The sequence below is a fragment of the Phoca vitulina genome, unplaced genomic scaffold, assembly GCF_004348235.1.
Source record: "Phoca vitulina isolate PV1807 unplaced genomic scaffold, GSC_HSeal_1.0 scaffold1, whole genome shotgun sequence".
Taxonomy (NCBI): Eukaryota; Metazoa; Chordata; class Mammalia; order Carnivora; family Phocidae; genus Phoca; species Phoca vitulina.
In genome coordinates, this window is record NW_022589704.1 from 36,026,564 (window position 1) to 36,049,758 (window position 23,195).

Here is a 23,195-nt window from a genome sequence, read left to right on the forward strand (position 1 = left end):
TCCCTTTTCCCTCATTTGTTTACTAAATTATTTATTTAAATTATTATAGTATTTATGTTGTTTGCTCAAGTTGTTCCGGTGTAGCTATGGGAAACTCATGTTGGCTGCTGTGCACTTCAACATGCTCCATCATTTTTTTAAGCACCTCTTTACTTTTGTTACTACTAGATATTCTAGGCATATTTTTAAATTTGCCTTCACAAGCCTTGGAATCACCCAGTTATTCAAGGATCTCTGGTTCACTTTATGGAGGAAGCAATATCTACATGCTCTTCATGCTTACTGCTGTTACAATGTCTTTGATCTTAGTTCCGCAGTGATTAGAGTTAAGAAATATATATATATGTATAAAATAAATCACATATATACACATCTGTGATTATTTTGTATCTATTTGTGTGTGTGTGTGTGTGTACTTTTTTTAAATCATGAGACCATGTTGATAGCATCTATCCTTAAGTAGGTACTCAGAGGCCAAATTTAAGATATTATTATGATGGAATATGGAGTTAGGAATATAGAGTTGGGAAGAGATATGTAAATAAGGTCATATAAGCTGAACAGGGTACAACACTGGATTTATGCTATTGATTAGAAAGTAGTCTTTTTTGGTAAATATCAGTGCATCCTGTAGAGCAATGCATATACTTGTAGATTTTGGAGGAGTGTTCTATTAACAAAGTTGGATGTTAGTTTTCTCATTTATCCTTATTGGGTTATCATATTTTGTTGTCCCAATTACAGAAAGAATAGTGTTGAACTTTACAACTGTAATTGTACATTTGCCTATTTCTTCTAGTAATTAGGTTTTTTTATTAATAAATTTTAAAGTTCTGTTATTGAATTTATACACATTTGGGATTTCTATGTATTCATGATGAATTGATCCTTTTTTCTTGATAGAATATCCTTTAATATCCCTGGTAACATTCTTTGTTCTGAAGTCTACTTTCTCAGGTATTAATATAGTCACTTTATTTTTTAAAAATTACTATTAGTATTTACATGGTACAGTTTAATCCTTCCTTTGACTTTATCAGAGTTTTTATACAAGGTAGATTTCTTGTACACAGTACATGTTTAGGTATTGCTTTTCAAAAAACACTCTTAATGATCATGACCTTTTAATTAGAATGCTTAAATTATTTACATATAATTATTGATGTGCTTAGATTTCCATCATATTGCTACTTGTTTCTCTTTTTCTTTTCCTGTGCCTTGTTTTGGATTAAATGCATATGTGTTTATTTTTATTTTTAATTCAATTAGTTAACATATAATGTGTTATTGGTTTCAGAGGTACAGGTCTGTGATTCATCAGTCTTATATAACACCCAGAGCTCATTACATCACATGCTGTCCTTAATGTCCATCACCCTGTTACCCCATCCCTCCACCCCCATTCCCTCTAGCAACCCTCAGTTTGTTTCCTATGATGAAGAGTTTCTTATGGTTTTTCTCCCTCTCTGGTATCATCTTGTTTTATTTTTTACTCTTCTCCCCTATGATCCTCTGTTTTGTTTCTTAAATTCCACATATCGGTGAGATCATACGATAATTGTCTTTCTCTGATTGACTTATTTTGCTTAGCATAATACACTCTAGTTCCATCCATGTCGTTGCAAGATTTCATTTTTTTGATTGCTGCATAATATTCCATTGTATATATATACCACATCTTCTTTATCCATTCATCGGTTGATGGACATCTTGGCTCTTTCCATAGTTTGGCTATCATGGACATTGCTGCTATAAACATTGGGGTGCACATGCCCGTGCCCCTTTGGATAGCTACATTTGTACCTTTGGGGTAAATACCCAGTAGTGCAACTGCTGGGTCATAGGGTAGCTCTATTTTCAACTTTTTGAGGAACCTCCATACTGTTTCCCAGAATGGCTGCACCAGCTTGCATTCCCACCAACAGTATAGGAGCGTTACCCTTTCTCTGCATCCTTTCCAACATCTCATTTCCTGACTTGTTAATTTTAGCCATTCTTACTGGTGTGAGGTGGTATCTCATTGAGGTTTTTATTTGTATTTCCCTGATGCTGAATAATGTTGAGCACATTTTCATGTGTCTGTTGGCCATTTGGATGTCTTTGCAGAAATGTCTGTTCATGTCTTCTGCCCATTTCTTGATTGGATTATTTATTCTTTGGGTGTTGAGTTTGATAAGTTCTTTATAGATTTTGAATACTGGCCCTTTAACTGATATGTCATTTGCAAATATCTTCTCCCATTCTGTCGGTTGTCTTTTGGTTTGTTGACTGTTTCCTTTGCTGTGCAAAAACGTTTTATCTTGATGAAGTCCCAGTAGTTCATTTTTGCTTTTGTTTCTCTTGCCTTTGGAAATGTGTCTAGCAAGAAGTTCCTGCAGCTGAGGTTGAAGAGGTTGCTCCTGTGTTTTCCTTAAGGATTTTGATGGATTCCTGTTTCACATTAGGTCCTTCATCCATTTTGAGTCTATTTTTGTGTATGGTGTAAGGAAATGGTCTAGTTTCATTCTTTTGCATGTGGCTGTTCAATTTTCCCAACACCATTTGTTGAAGAGACTGTCTTTTTTCCACTGGAGATTCTTAACTGCTTTGTTGAAGATTATTTGACTATAGAATTGAGGGTCCATTTCGGGGTACTCAGTTCTGTTCCATTGATCTATGTGTCTGCTTTTGTGCCAGTACCATTCTGTCTTGATGATCATGTCTTTGTAATAGAGCTTGAAGTCTGGAATTTTGATGCCACCAATTTTGTTTGTTTGTTTCCAAGAAAGAAAACTTGGTTTTCTTGGCTATTCAGGGTCTTTTTTGGTTCCATACAAATTTTAGGATTATTTGTTGCAGCTCTATGAAAAAGTTGGTGTTTTGTTAGGGATTGCATTCAGTGTATTCAAGATTGCTCTAGGTAGCATAGACATTTTAACAATGTTTATTCTTCCAATCCATGGGCATGGAATGTTTTTCCATTTCTTTGTGTCTTCCTCCATTTCTTTCATTAGTGTTCTATAGTTTTCTGAGTACAGATCCTTTGCCTCTTTGGTTAGGTTTATTCCTAGGTTTCTTGTGGTTTTGGGTGCAATTGTAAATGGCAGTAACTCCTTAATTTCTTTCTTCTGTCTCATTGTTTGTGTATAGAAATGCAACCGATTTCTGTGCATTGATTTTATATCCTGCCATGTTGCTGAATTGCTGTATGAGTTTTAGCAATTTTGGGGTGGAGTCTTTTGGGTTTTCCATATAAAGTATCATATCATCTGCAGAGTGAGAGTTTGACTTCTTTGCCGATTCGGATGCCTTTTATTTCTTTTTGTTGTCTGATTGCTGTGGCTAGGACTTCTAGTACTATGTTGAATAGCAGTGGTGATGGTGGACATCCCTGCCGTGTTCCTGACCTTAGGGGGAAAGCTTTCAGTTTTCCCCCATTGAGAATGATATTTGCTGTGGGTTTTTCATAGATGGCTTTTATGATATTGAGGTATGTACCCTCTATCCCTATACTGTGAAGAGTTTTGATCAAGAATGGATGCTATACTTTGTCAAATGCTTTTTCAGCATCTATTGAGAGGCTCATATGGTTCTTGTCCTTTCTTTTGTTTATGTAGTGTATCACATTGATTGATTTGTGAGTGTTGAACCACCCTTGCAGCCCAGGAATAAATCCCACTTGGTCATGGTGAATAATCCTTTTAATGTACTGTCGTATCCTACTGGCTAGTATCTTGGTGAGAATTTTTGCATCCATGTTCATCAGGGATATTGGTCTGTGATTCTCCTTTTTGGTGGGATCTTTGGTTTTGGAATTAAGGTAATGCTGGCCTCATAGAGTTTGGAAGTTTTCCTTCCATTTCTATTTTTTGAAACAACTTCAGAAAAATAGGTGTTAATTCTTCTTTAAATGTTTGGCAGAATTCCCCTGGGAAGCCATCCATCCCTGGGCTCTTGTTTGTTGGTAGATTTTTGATTATTGCTTCAATTTCCTTGCTGGTTATGGGTCTGTTCAGGTTTTCTGTTTCTTCCTGTTTCCGTTTTGGTAGTTTATATGTCTCTAGGAATGCATCCATTTCTTCCAGATTGTCTAATTTTTTGCTTAATTAGTTGCTTATAATATGTTCTTATAATTGTATTTCTTCGGTGTTGGTTGTGATCTCTCCTCTTTCATTCATGATTTTATTTATTTGGGTCATTTCTCTTTTCTTTTTAATAAGTCTGGCCAGGGGTTTATAAATCTTATTCTTTCAAAGAACCAGCTCCTAGTTTCATTGATCTGTTGTGCTGTTCTTTTGGTTTCTATTTCATTAATTTCTGCTCTAATCTTTATTATTTTTCTTCTCCTGCTGGGTTTAGGCTTTATTTCCTGTTCTTTTTCCAGCTCCTTTAGGTGTAAGGTTAGGTTGTGTATTTGAGACCTTTCTTGTTTCTTGAGAAAGGCTTGTATTGCTAAATACTTCCCTCTTAGGACCGCCTTTGCTGCATCCAAAGATTTTGAACAGTTGTGTTTTCATTTTCATTTGTTTCCATGAATTTTTTTAATTCTTCTTTAATTTCCTGATTGACTCATTCATTCTTTAGTAGGATGCTCTTTAGCCTCCATGTATTTGAGTTCTTTCCAACTTTTCTTTTATGATTGAGTTCAAGTTTCAAAGCATTGTGGTCCGAAAATATGCAGGGAATGATCCCAATATTTTGGTACTGGTTGAGACCTGATTTGTGACCAAGTGTGAGATCTATTCTGGAGAATGTTCCATGTGCACTCAAGAAGAATGTGTATTCTGTTGCTTTGGGATGGAATGTTCTGAATATATCTGTGAAGTCCATCTGGTCCAGTGTGTCATTCAAAGCCCTTATTTCCTTGTTGATCTGCTTAGATGATGTGTACATTGCAGTGAGGGGGGTGTAAAGTCCCCTACTATTATTATATTATTATCGATGTGTTTCTTTGATTTTGCTATTTTTTAAAAGATTTTATTTATTTATTTGACAGAGAGAGAGATAGCAAGAGCAGGAATACAAGCAGGTGGAGTGGGAGAGGGAGAAGCAGGCTTCCTGCCAGCAGGAAGCCCAATATGGGACTCGATCCCAGGACCCTGGGATCATGACCTGAGCTGAAGGCAGACACTTAACGACTGAGCCACCCAGGTGCCCTGATTTTGCTATTAATTGGCTTGTATAATTGGCTGCTCCCATGTTAGGGGCATAAATATTTATAATTGTTAGATCTTCTTATTGGATTGACCCTTTAATTATGATGTGGTGTCCTTCCTCATCTCTTATAGTCTTCGGTTTAAAATCTAATTTGTCTGATATCCTTATAGATTGCCACCCCAGCTTTCTTTTGATGTCCATTAGCATGATAAATTATTTTCCACCCCCTCACTTTCAATCTGGAGGTGGCTTTGGGTCTAAAATGAGTCTAAAAATGAGTTTCTTGTAAGCAGCATATTGATGGGTATTTTTTTTAATCCATTCTGATTCCATATGTCTTTTGATTGGAGCATGAATCCATTCACATTCAGAATAATTATTGAATAATAAGAATTTAGTGCCATTGTGTTACATGTAAAGTTGCTGTTCCTGTGGATTGTCTCTGTTCCTTTCTGGTCTTTGTTACTTTTGGTCTCTTTTTTGCTCAAAGGGTCCCCTTTAATATTTCTTGCAGGGGTGGTTCAGTGTTCATGAACTCCTTTCGTTTTTTTCTTGGGAACTCTTTATGTCACCTCCTATTTTAAATGACAGGCTGGTTAAAGTATCCTTGGCTGCATATTTTTCCCATTTAGCATTTTGAATATATTATGCCAGTCCTTTCTGGCCTGCCAGGTCTCTGTGAGCAGGTCTGCTAACAGCCTTATGTGTCTACCCTTATAGGTTAAGGACTTTTTCTGCTGAGCTGCTTTCAGGCTTCTCTCTTTATCTTTGTATTTTGCAACTTTCACTATAGTATGTTGTGGTGTTGACCTATTTTTATTGATTTTGATGGGAGTTCTCTGTGCCTCTTGTACTTGAATGCCTGTTTCCTTCCCCAGATTAGGGAAATTCCCAGCTATAATTTGTTCAAACAAACCTTCTGCCCCCCCCCCCTTTTTTTTGCTCCTCTTCTTCTGGGACTCCTATGATAAGGATATTATTTTGCTTTTTGGAATCACTGAGTTCCTTAAGTCCACCTTCGTGATCTGTAGTTTTTTTTCCTTCTTCTTTTCAGCTTCATTATTTTCCATAATTTTATCTTCTGTATCACCTATCCTCTCTTCTGCTTCTTCTATCCTGTTAGTGATTATATGCAGTCTGTTTTGCATCTCAGTTATAGCATTTTTTATTTCAGCCTCTCTAGTTTTTAGGTTTTTTAATCTCTGTAGCAAGGGTTTCCCTTGTGTTTTCTCTGCTTTTTTCAAGTCCAGCTAGTAGTTTTTATAACTGTTGATCCAAATTCTTGTTCAGATATATTGCTTATATATTCTTTGAACAAATCCCTGGCTGTGATACCTTCATGACTTTTCTTTTGGGGAGAATTTCTCCATCTTGTCATTTGGACTAAGTTTCTATCTTTTGTGCCTTATGAAAGCTTATATTTTCTGCACTTTAGAGTAATGCTATATTAAAAAGAGGTCATAGACTGTCCATGGCCTGGCACATTGGGAAGTCTTTCTGGTGTATGCTGTGTGCACTCTCCTGTTGCATTTTGGCTGCTCTTTCCTGGTGGCTCATTCTCTGCAGAGTTCCTCCTTGCTTGCAGTGGGGAGTGTTTGGACCTTTATCTACGTTGCTTTGATTTGTTTGTTAAAAAAAAAAAAGTCTTGCACTTGAGGTGCCTTGGTGGCTCACTTGGTTCAGTGGCTGACTCTTGGTTTTGGCTCAGGTCATGATCTTAGGGTCCTGGGATTGAGGCCCACCTCCAGCTCCAAGCTCAGTGGGGAGTCTATTTGAAGATTCTCTCCCTCTCCCTTTGCCCCTTCCCCTGCTCACACACACTCTGTCTCTCAAATAAATAAATAAACCTTTAAAAAAATAAAAGCCTTGCACCTGCCACATTGTGTCCCTCCAACTGTAGAAATCCTTTTACAAATTCTCAGATCAGTTTCCTGGGTGTTGCAAGTGATCTGACCTCAATACAGCTGTTTTCAAGGGACGAGGAAAGTCCCAGGTTCTCCTGCTTCTCCACCATCTTAACTCCTCTCCAGCAATGTCTTTTATTTTTGATAACAGTAAATTGAGTCATCTCCCTTTTTATCTTGGTCAATCTAGCTAAGTATTTGTCAATTTGGTTGACCTTTCAGAAAGCCAGGTTTTAGTTCAATAATTTTCTCTACTGTTTTCCTATTTTCTATTTCATTAATGTTCACTGTAATTTTTATTACTTCCTTTCTTCTGTCTGCTTTAGGTTTAATTTGCTGTTCTTTTCCATTGTCTTAGATGGAAGGTTAGGTTATTGATTTGATGTATTTCTTCTTTATTAATATAGGCATTTAAAGCTACAAATTTTCCTCTAAGCACTGTTTAGCTGCATTATATAAGTTTTGGTATGTAGAGTCTTTATTCCTATTCATTTCAAAGTATTTTATGATTTCCCCTTTTATTTCTTTGATCCATTCATTATTTAAGATATGTTGTTTAATTTCTACATAATTGTGAGCTTCCCAAATTTCTTTTTGTTATTGATTTTTAAATTCCATTCCATTGTGATTGGGGAAATTCTTTGTAGAAGTTTTAAAGTTTAAAATTTATTAAATTTATTTCATGTCCTACTAAATTATCTATCCTGGATAATGTGCCATGACCTTTGAGAAGAACGTATATTCTATTGCTGTTGGGTAGAGTGTTTTTTAGATGTCTGTTAGGCCTAGTTGTCTTACAGGGTTGTCCTCATCTTATATTTTCTTGTTGATCTTCTGCCTAGTTACTCTATCAATTATTGAATGAAGTGCTTGAAGTCTCCACCTTTTATTTTTGAATTGTCTATTTCTTCATTAATTTTGATTAGTTTTTGCTGCATGTATTTTGGTGCTCTGTTATTAGGTGAATATATGTTTATAATTGGACTGACTCTTTATCATTATAAAATGTTTTCTATCTCTAACATATTTTGTTTTAAAGTGTATTGTGTCATATTAGTATGGTCACTCCAGCTTTCTTGTGAATTCATGATATAGCTTTTCCATCACTTTACTTTCATTCTATTTGTATCTTTGAATTTAAGCTGTATTTCCTGTAGACAGCATATAGTTTTATCATATATTTTTAAAATCCTGTCTGACAAACTTTGCCTTTTGATTAGATTGTTTAATCTATTTATGTTTATGTTAATATCAATAGGATGGATTTATGTTTGCCATTTTATTTTTTGTTTTTTGTATGTCTCATATCTTTTTTGTTTCCTTGTTCCTCCTTTATTGCTTCCTTTTATGTAAGTGAATATTTTCTAATATGGTATTTTGATTTTTTAAATATATTTTTAGTATATATTTTGAATTATTTCTTTATTGATTGTTCTAAAACTGACCATATGCATCTTACGTTATGAGAATTAGCTTCAGATTTTCAGTCTGTCTAAGCTCAGCAAACAACTATTGATAATAAGAAAGTTGGTTAAACATCACATGATAGTGATTTTCAGTTTGTGAATCTTCTTGAATAAGAGGTGGAGCTAGACGAAATGACATATGTTGAACTCATACATCTTGCCTAACTTTATACTTGTAATAGGCCCATGAAATACGTTATCCATTCAACAGAGAAAATTGAAGTTAAATGACTTGCCCCATCACATAACTAATAAAGGGTGAAACCAAGCTTGAGACTGCTTAATCCCAAACTGTATGATCTTTTCTTATCACAGGGAATCCAGAAGAACAGAAATGCAAATGTTTTTAATTTTTAATTTTGAAATAATTTTAGATTTATATAATAGTTGCAAAAAAAGAAAAAGTACAGAGAGCTCCCATATATCCTCCCTCTTGAGGCAGCCTAAGCTAATGTACAAAATTTCTTTCCGAATGCTTATGAAAATTATTTTAATAATGTTATTAAATAATTAAATAAAATTTAAAATAATTGAGCTCAAAATCAAGATGGAAAAATTCACAGTAGTGCAAAATAAGAGTTAACCCAAAGTAAGTGAGGGATTGATGTCAAAATATTCACTGGAGTATAGGAACCAGATACAAGTCTTAAAGTTTATGACCTACAGTTTTAATTTCTATTCGGGAAGAGCAGTATAGGCCATGAGCTTGAACTACTAAGATATGGCTGGTATTAGATAGGACTTCCAATCAATGAAGTAGAGACCAGAAAATTCTCTATTGCAGTCCTGTGGAGGCAAGAAGAAAGTTTGTTGTTGTTCATCTAGGACTTTGGATAAAAGGAAGTCATCCAGTACAAACTGGAATTCCAAGCCAGTTTTCATCAATAAACACCAGCTCCTAGACATGGTAAGTACTCATTATTTGCTGAATATTTAAGCATTTTATAAAGGGACCTTTCCTCCTACATTGCCTAAGATTTCTGTGAATGTATGTTTGCAATGAAGCAATACATGTCACTTTTGATATGCACCAATGAGGCATCAAGCCATTTGCTCCCCAAGTAAAGTCATACTCAGCCTTTATTTTGCCATAGTGTAAGGGGTTGTATGAGTCCTTTTGTGGGACATGATGCTGCTGAGTGGCATTTAGGAGGCTAAGACCTGGCAGTCGCTGGTAGAAAGGCTCTGGTGCTCCTGGCTTGGCTGGCATCTGAGTGCATATGATTTCCCAGCAGATGAGATGTCAAAATCTGTGGACACACAGAGGGGAGAGCAGGTGTTGACCTCTGATCCACAGCCTTCTGGCACATTTCTTTTTTTTCTTCAATTGAAAAACCGTTTATAGTAAATTGTTAATGTTCTCTTCATTCCACCTTGTCCCTAATGCCACCTGCCATTAGCCAGTGCTTTACATGGTGCTGTAAAGACTGTTCTCTCTCTCTCTCTCTCGAAAAATAGAAATATTACATTTAAAGTTTGCTGTATAATTTCTCTTCCTGTATCTCAGGTCAGAGCATGAAGAGTTCCAGCAACTTTATTGTATTGGGGAGGGGGAAGAGTTGCATTTATCATAATGTAGCAGAAAAATCCAGAATTCCAGGTGGAAGAAAACAGTTTTCTATTAGTCTCAGAATCTGATGGATCTGACTTTGATCTGTAGCCATGTGACTTTAAGCAGATTGCTAAAGAGCTCTGAACATCATCTGTTTTCTTATCTGTAAAACAGTCATCATCATCATTATAATAATAATACCTCCCTAATAGGGTTGGCTATTAATATTATATACAAAATACATAATAATGATATAATTAATACAACATATAAAGTATTATATATATAACTGATGTAATGCTTATTAAAGTGAGTCTTTAAAATAATTATTGTTTCTAACAGTTACCTTTCTCCTTTTCTTCCACCAAATTGTTATTGTTCTATAACCCCATTTCAGTGTCTCTTATTTATTTTGCCTGGTATGTTTTCAGTGATCTCCTGGAGATGAGGAAGGTGGGGAATAGACTTTATTGTTTCTTCATTTATGTAGTTGTTTCTGGACTAAAGTTCTTCAGTAAGGATAATCGTGGAAGTAGATACCTGTTCACATTACTATAGATTGCATCTTTTCCTAATATAAATCCATTGCTCCCAGATGAGGCTTTGTTGTGGTTACTTTGACGATATGACAAATAACTCCAAACCTTTGTGTCTTAAAACAATGGCAACATTTATTTTGCTCATGAATCTGCAAGTTGGCCATGGATTGGTAGGGGTAGCTCCTCTGCTCATCTTGGATCATTCAGGGTGGCTCGAAGGATGGGCTCTAGGGTCATCTAAAGGCTAGGCACTCTCATATCTGGATGCTGAAAGGACTTGGGAGCAGTTGGAAAATGGAATTGATAGGGATCCTCTGGCAGCTCTCTTAAAAGTTCATATTATCCTAGATTTGCCCTACTGAGACCTTTTACAGTGAGAGGTTGTATAATAGAGCAATGAAAAGCCAGACTATGAATATGAGATAGGTAGGTTCAAATGCTGGCTCTCCTGATTTCCAACTTTGTGACTCTAGTTAAGATGCTTTTCTTCTTACTCTTTGTCTATGAAATGGGGATGCTACACTATTGGTCCCATAATATGATAGTGAGTTAAGTGCTTGGACTGACATCTAGCACGTAGTAAAGATTAGGTAAAGTTTACTGTTGCTATTAAGCTCTCTTGCCTAAGTTTCACCATACTTGTCTGATAGTGAAGAATGCCATGCTTCTTTCTAATTGGGGGGAGGCAGCAGTAGAAGGAAATCCTGTTCTTCTCTACCAAGTAATAATAGATAGCTCTTTTTATTTCCCAGATATTTTTCCTTTTATGTGTAGTTTAGAGAGTGTAGATGATCCTGGAGGTTGTAAACTATTACTGCAAATGAAGAACAAGGCATATAACCATGGGTGTATGAAAGAAAGCCTGTGACTATCAGTGCTTTTCAGATTAAAAGATAAGAACTGAATCTAATGGCTAACTTGCTTTACTATATTACTGTGTGATACACACTGTTTCTAAGCCCCAAATTAAATATAATTTAATCTTTACTTGAGTTATTTCATTACCAAAACAAGCAGGAACAATTAATATCTAGATTTTTAAGTATGGGATAACTGAAATACAAAAAATAAAGTATTTTGTACAAAATTACATGGGTTGGGATTCAAACTTAGGTTGTCTTGTTTTCACATCTATGCTCTGAACCACTGTGAAATTTAAATAAAATCCTGAGTAGTTTCCATTCCTTGCAGGTAAGTAGATTGATATCTGTACAGATTGGCAATAGGTCCAGGCAGAAGCAAGAGGTATGAACAGGGACCTTCCCCAAACCAAAATATTACTATGTAGGTGAAAGTTCCTTGGACCATAAACCTGTGTGTACATAACCATGAATCTCCTCTCCCCTTGGTTTGGGAAGACATACAAATTCTTTATTTACCACCTGGAGAAAACAAGACAAACAGATGTGATGTGCATTTCAGCAAATGTACGTGGTCTCTTACCAAGAGCAAAATGTTTGGGAAACTGAGATGCAGTCAGGAAATCCAGCCACAAAGCCACTTTGGGCTAGAAAACAGAGGTACATGTAAGTACATGAAATAAATCATAAGAATGCTCTTGCTACTGTTAAGCACAAAGAAAAGAGGAATCAACTCTGGAAAAGACAAGAGGCACCTTATGATAATGAAATGATCACTTGTCAGACATTAAGTCTAAGAAAAATGTTTAAACAAGCATAAAGAATTTCCTCAAAGTTGCTGTTTTAGGGAATGGCTGTTCTTTATAGATAATTGCAACGTGAGTAATATTTTATTCCTCTCAATTCATGTGAAATGATTTTGCCATTGGTTATTTTTTTTTCTTAACTAAGGAAACACATTACCTCCATTTATATGCAGGTTTAATTTTATTTTCACCTGCTTTCCAGAGGAGGTTCTAGGCTATTTTAGGCTTTATGAAAAACAATATTCTTTTCCAGAGAGGACATGCATAATATCTTGTGGTCTTAGAAAACATTCTGGTACCTATGAAAGCATGACACTTCAGGGTACAATGAAGTACCTGAAAAGATCACGGATACTTTCTGGAGACCTTGCTTCCCATACTAATTTTACTTCCAAATAGCTTTGTGGTTTGATTAGATGCCTTGTGGTTTGATTAGATTCTTGGTCCTCAGTTTCCTCATCTGTAAAATAACAGGAGTATTTTTTTTTAAGATTTTATTTATTTATTTGACAGAAAGAGACAGCGAGAGAGGGAATACAAGCAGGGGGTGTGGGAGAGGGAGAAGCAGGCTTCCCGCGGAGCAGGGAGCCCAATGCAGGGCTCGATCCCAGGACCCTGGGACGACTGAGCCACCCAGGTGCCCCTAACAGGAGTATTCTATAAGTAAATTCCTATCTAGTTCTTAAATTTTATGGGTTCTTTGATCAGTAAGCACATTTATAGATCATCTAGTTTTAATCTTGGTAAGCTACAGGGGCATATACGATAATCTTGAGCTCAGAGATGGATGAATTTTGTTCAAGTAGAAGTTGCTCCACATAATAATGGAGTTGGAGAACAAGTGGTTTATCTTGCCGGGGTTTTGGATTCCTATGGGTAAGCCAGGATTAGAAATAACTACCCTGCCTACTTCACAGGGTGGAAGATCAAATGCAAAGTCCTTTGAAGCCATACGTCTTTTTGTTACTCACCCTAGGCTAATGAGAGCAGAGATCTTGTCTTTTTTGTTCACCCCATCTCTTTGGAGTCCAGATAGTCCATGACATGACAGACTCCCAAAGAATAACATTTTTAAATGAATGAATAAAAAACTTTTTTCTGGGCACAACTCCGTGGAATCTTTGTGACTTTCAGAAACAAACCACTGCACTATGATAGTAAAAATGTGTAGAGGTTAGATTTGTGCCATGATGCTCATGGACAGGCAATTGCTACTTAACCCTCAACACCCTCTTGATAATAATAATGTACTTGCTTTGTTTATTAGTTTGTGAACTATGGATTCCCTGATTTTACTTTATCAATCTGTATGATATAATTAGCATAGACAAAATTTTTGAATGTGAATTTTCAAGCTATTCCTTCTCTTAACCGAAAACTTAAGGCGATCAAATTTCAAGTGTAAATATTCAAGTTTTTCGAGTGTGGAATTACTCAGCTATCATTGGTGACTAGGTTTACCCATTGTCAGCTGCCAGAAAGGTCTTCCTGTGTGCCATTGTTCTAGCCTGTTTTCATGGATGCATAATTATTAAGAAGGACTCATTTTGTGGAGAATTCATGATGATGTGAAATTTTCTACTGAACACAATGCAAACGTTTTTGACTCAGTCTGTTTCTTGGCCTCCTTTTAATTAATCAGCCTTATTTAGAATTCCTGGAATAGATTTCTGTGACCAGTGGTAAAGAACAATGAATATACTGGATTGAGAAATAAGAGATCTGATAAAAGTTGAATAAATAAATTTAAATACATTTGATTTTAATTAAATGAATTTGGTGATTGCTTATGGCCAGGTGTTACAGTTTTGAGGTTTTCAAGAGTTAAGAAACTTTAAGTTGAAAAAATAAGTATACTGTGAAATCAATGTTAAGCTAGTAAATGATTTATTTAATCATTTCATTTGAATACACCATGCATCCTTAACATTTCTGAGGGCTGTACATTATAACTACGTGGCTGAATATAATGCCTAATAATTTGCAGATTGCTTTGTTGGTCCTGACATATCTCTCCATTTATAATGAAGAGTCTCTTGTGAATAAGCATCGTAACCTTCACAAGCTCTTGAGAAGGCTAAGTTGAAGTAAAAAACAAAGCCCTATAAAACCACCTCACTGTGAATTGGCTTTAATCTGAATGCTGTTTTCCTTGGAATATAGGAAATGCTTTTATTCTTGTCTTGGACCTCATGTAGCATTTTTCTTAGGCTCTGCAATGAAAGATTTTATTGGGCTCTATTATTTGTTCGAGTGTTTTTATAGCTAAATAGTAAGGACATGAAGGGGTTAGAGAGATTAATAATATAAGGAATGCACATTGCCGACAGAATAGCAACAATTTTTTTTAATATTACAAAGTTCATTAATAAAAGACTACATCATAATTTTAAAAGCTGTAGTGATACCCATCATACAAGGACAATGTGAGTGTTAGTTGGATTTTGTACACAGTTCTTCCACACAGTTTTCAATGCCACTCTTAACTATACCAACAATTTACCCTTCTCAAGGTTACTTGATTTTCCATGTAGAAGTGTCTCTAACTTTCCTTGGTTAGGAAAATACAGAGGTGAAATTATAGGTTTTTTGTAGATGGTAAATTTGAAAAAAAAATCCTTTCCTTTCAAAAATGTACTTTCAACATTTTGATGACATCAGGACTTCTCTTTTTAAATGAAGTCTGTAGATAGTAATATCAGTATCTTGTATGAAAATTTTCTGCAAATAAGCAAAAGTAGATAATGTGGTTATATTTAGTCATGGACTCTCGGACAAAAGGCAGGAGATGTGGATTTTAGTTTAACTTGGATTAGCTACTGTTATTTTGGGCAAGTCACAGAATTGCAGTGCAAGATTCAGTGTAATCCTCACTACTTCAGCTTTTTCACAATGGAAACATAGTAAAAGTACGCTGTGAAGACAACAATTAACCCATTTAAGTAAGATGTTTAGGATGAAAATAGTTTAATTTGCTTTATAAAAATAGATTATTTGTTAAGGAAATATTTCAGTTTTTTATTGAGATATAATTGACACGTGACAGTATACTAGTTTCAGGTGTATAGCATAATGACTTGATATTTGTATAAATTACAAAATGATCACCACAATAAGTCTAGTTAGCATCCATCACCATACATAGAGTTTTTTCTTGTGATGAGAACTTTTAAGATCTATTCTCTTAGAAACATTAGAATATATGATACAGTATTATTAACTATAATCACCATGGTGTAAGTCACATCCCCCTGACTTGTTTATTTTACAACTAGAAGTTTGTACCTTTTGACTCCCTTCACCCATTTTGTCCACCCCCCACCCGCCACTTCTGGCAACCACCAGTCTGTTCTCTGTATCCATGAGTTTTGGTTATTTTTTTTCTTTTTCTTTTTTTCTTTTTTCTCACATATAAGTGAGATCATGCAGTATTTGTCTTTCTCTGTTTGACTTGTTTCACTTAGCATTAATACTTTCAAGGTCCATCAGTGTTGTCGCATATGGCAAGATTTGTGTGTGTGTGTGTGTGTGTGTGTGTGTGTGTATGTACATATCACATTTTCTTTATCCGTTCATCCATGGATAGACACTTAGGTTGTCTCCATGTCTTGGTTATTGTAAATAATGCTACAATGAACATGGGAGTGCAGATATCTTTTTGAGTTAGTATTTTCATTTCCTTTAAATAAATATCCAGAAGTGGAATTGCTGGATCATATGGTAATTCTATTTTAACTTTTTGAGGAACTTCCATACTGTTTTCCATGGTGGCTGTACCAATTTACATTCCCACCAACAGGGCACAAGGGTTCCCTTTTTCCTCATCCTTGCCAGTACTTGTTATTTCTTGTCTTTTTGGTAATAGCCATTATAACAGATGTGAGGTGATATCTCATTGTGGTTTGGTTTGTATTTCCCTAATGATTAATGATGTTCAGCACCATTTCATGAAGCTATTGGCCCTCTGTATTTCTTCCTTGGAAAAAAAGTATAGTCATATCTTCTGCTTATTTTTAAATTAGATTGTTTGGTTGTTTTGCTGTTGGGTTGTATGAATTCTTTATATATTTTGAGTATTAACTCTTTATCAGATATATGATTTGCAAATATTTTCTCCCATGCAGTAGATTCTTTTTCATTTTGTTAATCATTTCCTTTTCTGTGCAGAAGCTTTTTAGTTTGATGTAGTCCCACTTGTTTATTTTTACTTTTGTCGTCTTTGCTTTTGGTGTCAAACCCAAAAAAATTATTGCCAAGACCACTGTGAAGGATCTAACCCTTTATGTTTTCTTCTAGGAGTTTTATCACTTACATTCAAGTCTCTAATAAATTTTGAGTTGATTTTTATGATGTTATAGGATAGGAGTCCAGTTTCATTCTTTGGCATGTGGCTATCCAGTTTCCCAGAAACCATTTATTGAAGAGACTGTTTTTTCCCTCTTGTATGTTCTTGGCTCTTTTGTCAAAAATTAATCACCTGTATATGCATGAGTTTATTTGTGGGCTTTCTATTATGTTCTATTGATGTATGTCTGTTTTTATGTCAGTATCATACTATATTGATTACTGTAGATTTGTAATATAGTTAAACATGTTTATATTTTTAACATTCCATATAAATATGTATTAGTCTATGTAATGTGTCTAGACAATTTTAGATTTATTGAAGTTCTATATTTTATGAATATCAGATACAAGGTGCTATAAAGGAAAGAGTCCTAGAGTAGGAATAAAGAAATCTTTGTTTTTTGCCTTTTTCAGCTCTCTCAAGATATGCGATCCTGGATAAATGACTTTTAACAGTTCTAGGATTCAGTTTTCTGAACCATAAAATTTGTGGGGCAGATTAGATGATCTTCAAGATAATTTTGACTCATGCATTTCATGATTCTATGTGTATTATCATAAATTATAATACACTGAACTCTTAAATGGTAGAAATGACTGGATAATGCATTTCTTTATAAGTCATTCTTAAATAAAGAGCCAACCAAATATATTTCTAGACATTTTATTTTTTAATAGTAAGAAACACTTAGTAATAACATTTCTGATAAGTACTACTATCCTATTTTTAATTCATTATCATATTATTACTAGTCATTTATTAAAAAACTTACTAGTTGCCTCGCTCTGATTTTTTCCTGCTTGGTAGGTAGATAGGTAAAATTCTGTCTCTTCTGTCTGCTGTAAGGATGTTTTATGAACCTAACTAGTGATGATACTAGGAGAAGCCTATTGGATAGAGGTAAACCGATTGCATTGTGAGCCAAGGGGTTGAAAGCCAAGATGAATTCAATAATTCTTTAATTTTGGCATTGTGATTTCCAATCATGGGTACAGGTTAATTTTCTAACAAAGAGCCATTTATTTATTTATTCATTCACCAGTATTTATTGGGTACTTACTGGTCATTGTGCTAATGCTGGAGATAGAGATGCATACCCTCAAGATGTTCAGTCTCCTGCTCACTTTGAATATTCTTCCTGACAGTTTTCAAGTTTGATTTAAGCTAAACTAGTGGCTTCTGGCTTTTTTTCCACAAAAGGCCATTCTAATTTACAAATCATATTCAGCTAGCATTCACATACAGGGCTGCTTTTGAGTTTAAATTGTCACCTCAAGTTGCCTTTCAACCCCCTCCAAACATTTTAGTTATGATTATCATCACTTTTGTTTAATGAATTACTGGTTTACTAAAGAATTAACATTCATGGTACATGCAGAAAAATATTTTAAAGATTTGGCTTTATTGTTTCTCACCACTGACTTTCAAACTAGTGAGATGTTGGGGAACAGAGGTTCTCTCTTCATCTGTGGATATCTTAAGCAGATTCCAGAGTTTCTTCAGTGCTTTTCCTCAAGTAACTGTTTCTTGTGTGATAAAATATCATTTAATTATTATTGAAGCTTTAATATTTATTCCGATTTAAAGCTTTTCCCATACCCACTGGGCTTGGTAATCTGTTCTGGTTACCATTGCTAAGTAACAAACCACCCCCAAAACTTAGTGGCTTTGAACCACAACAGCAATTTGTTTTTCTCATCAGCAATTTGGACAAGACTGGGTGGGGATAGCTAATTTCTAACCCACATATGTCAGCTTGGGTGAGTCAATGGTGGCTAGAAGATCCACTCTCAAGATAGCTGTTTCACATGGCTGGCAGGTAGGTTCAGGCTGTTGTCTGGGAACTCAGCCAGAGCTCAGCTTTCTCTTCATATAGGAATCTTCTTAACCTGCTTAGACTTCCTCACAATATGGTGAATCAGTTCCAAAAGCAATATACCAACAGAACAAAGATGAGAGTACATTGCATTCATGATGCTGCTTTGGGCCCTTTGGGATCAGGGGAGGGGAGGGAGTAGGGGAGGGAGAAATGAGAAGATATTATTTGATTGGTCAAGTAGTAACCTGGCGTTAGAAAGCTTTCTTTTTCTCTTCTTGGGAAATTTTCTGGCGTTTTAGAGCATTTGCCCTCACCAGGGACTCCTTTCATGGATTCCCTGAAGCAAATGATACCTCTTCAACTGGCCCCTTATAAGTTCTTCCTTTAGATCATTTTCTGCTGGTACAAACCACATAAACTCTTTTTTGGGGGGTGACCTAGCTCTGGTATTCAGAATTAATGACTTAAGCTGACTTAAGCCCAACTCGTTTCAAGTGGTTTCCTTCTGTCCATTACAGATAGAAATGAAATTTTCTCTCATTGTAGCTGCTTTTTTTTTTTTTTTTTTTGGTCATTAGAGACAGCTTCAGTTCATGTCATCTTTTATAAGCAGAACTCAGCTTCCAGTATCCAAATCAGAACAGATTCATCTCAAACTTTTTGGGAGTTCATAAAACTCTTCCTTTCCCCCAGATGGGTCTGAAGTTGGTGGCAAGAAGTTCTCCTCTTTAGGAGGAGAGGGGGAAGCACAAAATACCCCAACAGCTTGCTCCTCGGGGATTCTGTCTATTAATGAACCATTTTTTTAAAGATTTTATTTATTCATAAGAGACAGAGAGAGAGAGAGAGAGGCAGAGGGAGAAGCAGGCTCCCTGCTGAGCATAGAGCCCGATGCGGGGCTCTATCCCACTGGGATCATGACTTGAGCCGAAGGCTGATGCTTAACCATCTGAGCCACCCAGGTGCCCTTAATGAACCATTTTTATCTATCATCATCACCTGTCTTTTATATAGTCTAGAGATAGGTGATAAGCTGAAAGTGGCAGAACAAGTTTTTGTCTGCCATATTAATAAATCCTACATATATATTCTGTTACTACATAGACTATATGAACATTTAACAACTTACAATTTTTATTCTCAGTGTTGGACACTTAGTAACAACTGAGATAACAATGTCCCACTTTCACATCCTGTAACACACCCATTTTAATTAAGTATAAATTCCTTGATCTTAAGGCCACATATTTTGGTGGCATACAGAGCAATTATATACCTAGTCAAATGAATAACTAATAGACTAAAGAAATTCCCCTTTCCAACAACAGCCTCAAGCCAACTCATATCACTGAAGGTATATTTCTAATTGGCCAAGTCTTGCACTGCAGTATTCAAATTCTTATATCATTATGGTAGCTATGGTTTTGTGACACTGTGTGGAGTCTGGAATAAAATTAGTCATTGTTTCAGTGCAGTCAATAAAATAAGTTGAGCTCATTGTATTCACAGAGCAGGCATGTGTAACCAGCACATCTGGCATTGTCTGAAATATAGGTGAATTCCCAAAGATGGAAATTCAATTTCTTGTAACTCAGAGAGAGGTAAACCGTACCCACTACAGTACATAGACTAGAAAAAAATCTTCAGAAATTTTAATTGAGAAAGATAATGGTTTGAATCATATAGGGCTTCATATCAGATATAACATTAACTTAAACCTTGTCATATAACATTAACTTCAACCTTGTCTTCTATATAAAAAATATGTATTGAGAAAATACTGTTGGGACTTTCTGCCAGGCAATGAAGAGAAGACTAAGATCCCCCACCCCAATCAAGGAGATTATATTTTAATTGGGAGGTAAGAGGTATGAAGGCCCAATCAATATATGTCTGTATCAGCTGAATATCCTGTAAGAATCAATCTCTAGATAGTCCATGGTCCCTCGGCGGGCATTGAGTAAATATTTGTTAAAGAGATAGACAAACAAATAGTGAAGAGGTTGTGCTGAGCTGTCGTAGGGCATCAGGAATAGTCAGGAAAGATCTTCTGGGTCAAAAAGGAGGTTCTTGATGTTTTATTTTATCCATTAACTCCTAATTGATGTGACTGCAGTATGATGAATGAAATTGTTTTGCTTGGATAAGATAGATTTCACTGTTTCAGTGACTTCAATAGGAGAAAAGATTGAGTCACTGCCTTGGGAATGAAATAAATGGAGGAAAAGAAGGAATAAATCAGGTGAAGATGAAAACCCCCAGCTTGGGGCTGTCTTTATATTCAGCTATAGAATCACTGCAGAAACTTTCCTACTCTGATTTTCATGTTAATCTGACAAACACAGTCCATAAGTAGGTGTGGAGGTAGAGTTTTATTTTTAATGTTGATTTTTTTTTTTATCCTATCAGTACACAAGTGGTAGATTTGGCCAGGGGCTGCAATTCGAACATTTTAAGTTTTGAGGAGGAGCAGAGTTGACCTGACTTACTTAAATTTATTGTGAGAAGTTTTTCTTAAATGAAATTCTGGCTTTGGGAAAGGGAATTTGAGTGATAGAGCAGTGGGAGAGGGGTGGGGGGTGTTTGGTTTAACCAGTGCAGAGGTATAATGCTTAAGGGAAGTATAGCTTAACCTTCCAGAAATGAGGCAAGGAAGTATTTCATTCAAAAGGGAAAAACATCATGAAGAAGCACTGACTATCTGTACCATTTACCATCATACAGTAAAAGTTACTTAAATTTTTAGCTAGTTGGTTTTCTTATGCTGTGAACCTTATTGTTGATTTTTTCTAAATGTATTTTCCAATCTGTAAGTACCTATGCATAGAGGGCTTCTGAATGTCAAAACCTGAAAGAAAATCCTTGCCCCTATGCCTCTATATTATACTTGTTTGCTGAAAATAAATTATTTGAAACTTTTTTTTTTCCGTCTTAAAAAAAGACCTTTACTTTAACAGGGCCATTCTGCTGAATAATTAGTTTGTGCAAACATACCTTTGCACCCCTGTGTGAGAGCTTTTTCTTTTTTTTCCCTTTTTATTTTTTGCATTGTTAGAGAAACTCTGGTGTGTGAAGTTAATTTGGAGAATGCCTTCCTCCTTCAGACAAACTTTTCATCTTCCCACTCAGAAGGGTTCTGATTTGTGTTTAAGTATTATTCTAATTTGTGTATATATGTTAAAAACAGTTCTGTTCAACACAGTACTGAGAGGTTGTACTGTTCTTCTTTATTCATGTGTTGATGTTTGTTTGAATCTGTGTATTAGAGCTGGCATCTCTATGGTTTATTTTAGGTTATAAATTCTTAGAGGACAGGAATTGTTACTCTCAGATTAACTTTGTATATCTTCCAGCATGGGTCTATGTATATACAAAAGCTTAATGCATTCAATCTGTTGAAAAATTACTGGGCCTGGGATTCTTCAAGGGTAAAATTGTATTCTATAATATTTTTACTTAAACATGGAATTTGTCCAGATTGATTCTTTCACAGAGCAGTCCTAATGTAAGATTATATATGAAAGAGAATGAAAGCAAAATGCTTTTATTTTATCAACATGTAAGAACAGAGGGGGGATAATTCACATTTAATGTATATCTACTGTGTGATAGGTTAGTCTGTTTTACACAGGTTATCTCAGTGACTATTCACAAGGTAAGAGGTAGAGGATAATAAAGTGTACTTGAACAATCATAGTATTTAGAGTAGACTTACATGAGTTTGAATTCCTGTTCTGCTACTAAGCAGTATAATCCTGAGAATTTTACTTAACCTCTCTGAAATTCTGTTTACTAATTATAATACCTGTTTCACAGAATCATTATAAGAATTGTAAATGGATGTTATTGTTATCAAAGTAAGAGTTACTGTGCTCATTTGATAAATGAAGAAACTGAGGACAGTAGCATTACATGATTTACCCAAGGTCACATTGCAAATGCCTGGCAGGTTTTCTGTTCCAGGTCCTGTGAAAATTTAAGAGTTGAACAGCATTAGAACGTTCTGCATGGAGCACTGGGTGTTATGCACAAACAATGAATCATGGAACACTATATCTAAAACTAATGATGTAATGTATGGGGATTAACATAACAATAAAAAAAAATTAAAAAAAAAAAAAAAAAAAAAAAAAAAACCCAAAGAAAGAATATAGATAACTTGGGCTTTGGATATGATTGTGCTGAGAGGTATTCTCAACACTGAGCAAGGAGCAGTCATGATATCTGAGCGGCAATAGAATGGAGAAGCTAGTCTGGGATTGTTTGCCATTTGTATTAGTTAAGATGAGATTTGCTCATGAGTGGAAAAGGCCCAAAACAACAATGGATTTAAAAAGAGAGAAGTATGCTTCTCCATGTAAATGTAGGCAGTCTGGAGTTATGTGTTGACACCAGAAGGGTTCATTTAGGCTCACTTCATCTCATGTTCTGCCACTTATGAACACCCAGCTTCTATCTTGTGATTCAAAGTGGCTGCTCTCTGTATAGCGGCTATCTACATTTTAAACAGCAGGAAGGTGGGGAAGAGGCAGGAGAAGTCAAGCCTTCACCCCTTTAGGACTCTTCCAGAAAGTTGGGATTCACTACTTCTACTTATATTCTGTTGGCCAGAATGTGGTCGTATGATCACATAGCTTCAAGAAGCCATGAACTAACCTGGGAGTTCTGTGACTGAGGAAAAGAGAGGGCAGATATTGGAGGACAACCAGAAGTCTCTGCCATACCATTTATGTGGGGTGTGTGTGTGTGTGTGTGTGTGTGTGTG